This window comes from Pelophylax lessonae (assembly GCF_965119305.1).
Source record: "Pelophylax lessonae genome assembly, chromosome: 2".
NCBI classification, from domain to species: Eukaryota; Metazoa; Chordata; class Amphibia; order Anura; family Ranidae; genus Pelophylax; species Pelophylax lessonae.
The window spans coordinates 680360401-680363726 of NC_138769.1; positions in this window are offsets into that span (position 1 = coordinate 680360401).

Here is a 3326-nt window from a genome sequence, read left to right on the forward strand (position 1 = left end):
TTGGGATGTGGGGGCTTTAATTGCCAAACACTCTCAGCCTAAGCTTCTGGGTGGAGTTCTTCTTTAAAATAAAATCTGCTGTGTAAATGACTTCAAAGATTTATCTATATATGTAATCTTAAGAGAAAGGAAACTGCTCATTTCTCTCTTGTACAGTGCCTGCAGGAAAACTAAAGGTGTGTGTGTGTTTTCTTTTTTTTTTTGTAATATCTGTTGTGGATTTTTACTTGCAAGTGCCTTTGGTGTTCTCTCTTAATTTATAGGAGTGTGGGGGAGCTGTGTGTGTATATATGATTCTTAAATGTAAGGAAACCTTTTTTTATTTTTAATTTTTTGTACATACCATCAAATCTAGTACACTAGCTCATATTTGAAGTTAGACTTTCCTCATAGAGGAAGGTTTTTTTAGTGATTTACAGCTTTGGAAGGAGCTTGGTCTGCAGGTAGTGTCAGCCCCTATCAGAAATCAGCTGTGTTGCGATGGACTGGTTTTTGTAGAGGTTAGTGACTATTCAGTTTTATGAATACTTGTGACAGTAAAGAGGCTTGCTTACATTTCCTCATACTTCAAAGCCCTTGGCTCTTCTGTGGAAATTAAGAGTAGGGGTTGTAGATCACTGAGCAAATCTCCTTCATGAAAAGGTAGAGATTAAGGCCTCATTTTCACTCTCTGTCTTTTATCAAAGCAGGAAAAGTAATCTGGGAAGTATAAATTACTTGCCTCCTAGATCACTTTTCCTGCTATGTATTACCATTTCCCGCTTTAACCCCTGCATGCCGACATAACTCATATATGGGGCTTCGCTGGACTGCACTGGACTTTTTGCTGTGGGGCCGCATATATGCGCATCTGTCTTTGTGCTGGAGGCACGCTGCACAGCGGGCCCCCAGCACAGAGACTGGAGTCTCACGGAGCGCCCCGGGTCCTGTTATGACCCGGAACTCCTGATTCAGGGTCACCTGATCGCTGGGCTAGCCTCTGATTGGCTACTACAGTGATCAGTCACTGTGAAGCCTGCCCCTGTGTTTCTCTGTGAATGGAGAGGAACGATGCATTGTATCTCTTTCCTTGCAGAGAGAAAGCGTGTGTGTTGTAAGAGGCCTTTCACACAAGCGATCCAATCAGATCCTCCTGTCAGTTTTTTAGGCGGATCTGATCGGATCCCCCATGAATCCCTATGGGACAGCGGAGACATGTCCGCTGCCATCTGCATCTGATCCTGTCCGTGATGGATGGAAACCCTATTTTCCATCCGTCTGTTGGATTGTATGAGAGCGGACAGGTGGCCCGTTCTCATCTGATTCCCCCATAGAGATGCATGGGGCTCTGACACCTCCCTCTCAGCACACAGCGGAGAGGGAGCTGTCCCCTGCCTGTTCAGTGGGGGATCTGTGTGAAATAAGCCTAAGGGGGGGGGGGGGGGGGAACCTAGATTAAGGTTTCATCTAGGGATCTATATGTCAGTGCCAGCCTTAGTATTTGGATCAATTAGGGGGTCAAAGGTCAGGGTCAGTATATTTTTGCACACTATCTTTTTTAAAAAAAAAAAAGTTTTTAGGTAGGACAAAAAAAAAAACCCCGCAAAATGAGCACTCTTGCTTCTGGGCTGTACTATGGGTACTAACGACGAATGTACACACATGGTATCGCTGTGATCGTCGGGCAGGAGAATTTTTAATTTTTTTTTTGTGGGGGGGTTTCTTTGGTGGTAGGTTATAGTAATAAGAAATGTACAGCTACATTTTTATTTTTTTTTTTACTGTTTTGTGCCAATTTTCCTTTGATAAAAAGAAAAAAAAATCAGAAGGTGGTCATTATCATTTACCACCAAATGAGCCCAATTTTTTCCTGGAAAAAAAGGCAGTATAATCCACCTGGATGAACAAAGTAGTTGTGATCATATGTACGTTTTTACTAACAAATGTTAGTTGCAAAATTGTGGGGTTAAAGCAGGTTTAGGCACGTTTGCAAGCATTTATGTTACATATATCCAATTGGATCCTAAACACAGTGACACCTACCATAATGCATAATTAGAGAATATTCTGTTCTGCAGCACACCCACATATTGGGAAAAACCAGCCTCCATAATGCAGGTAAACACAGTGTGAATGACAGTCTAAGCAAGTATAAATGCAGGTTTGACCATGCCATTGTGACTGGGGCCTTGGCCTTATTTTTTTTAATATATACCTATGTGTTCCAAAGGACCACGCAAACCATTTGTTCATCATTGTTGGCTCTTTTCTGTTGCATGATGAGGAGGCCTAGCTGTGATGGAAGTGATGAACCTCACTGATGCATACATTGGTTTCTCTTAAGGCCCGTACACACGTACCGATGGTCGGCTTACAAATGTTCCTCTTTTCTCCCCGGGATGTCGGTGTCTGCTGAAAAGTGCAAAGACAGCACAAGGACAGCACAAGAATTTTGTCCGCCGACTGCAGAAGTGATGTCATGTAATGGTTAACTTTCGCTGTGTTTTCTATTTTCTGAGCATGCCCAGTCTTGCAAATCTGCGGTCTGTCGGCCGAATTGTGTACTGACAGGCGAACAATCGTCCGTTCTGGTGTCGGCATACAAATATTTTCATGTTTGCACGAAAGACTTTTGTCCGCGGATTGTGCGCAGACATCTGTCGGAGGCACCATACTAACACGCGTACAATCGGCAGATCCTTCGTCCACCGACGTTTGTATGCCGACGATCGGTACGTGTGTACGGGCCTTAAGTGGTTATAATATTTATTTACTTTTTGTCCTCCCGGAAACTTTTTCCACACCATAGAGAACTTTAGAACAAAACCATACTAGTGACTTTCTCTAGAGCTAACCATGATGTCAGTGGTTGCAAATCCCTCACAACAGACTGCTGTTTGGTTATAGCATCCTGTTTATTGTATGTGTTTGTTTTTAGGTTTGATGCATTAAGAGAAAAAAAAATCCGCCTGCTGCAACTTGATGCGCTTTTATAAAAACCTAAGTTTTTTTATATATATATATATATATATATATATGTGTGTGTGTGTGTGTGTGTGTGTGTGTGTGTGTGTGTGTGTGTGTGTGTGTGTTCAATGGTAACGCACCACACAGATGTGAACCTTAGCCTTTGCAGTGTCACATTTGTGTGGTATAACTACAGCTTCACAAAGAAATGACTGCATCTAAACTGGTTCATATTTGGAATGGGACACCTGTTCTATGGGCTCCCTATCTGTAGAACAGCCAAATATGGAAGAATTAAAATTAAATAAATTAAAGCATGTAGCTATGCCTCCTTAATGTCTGTCAGCAGACATAACAAAACAGGCTTATACTTACCTGCT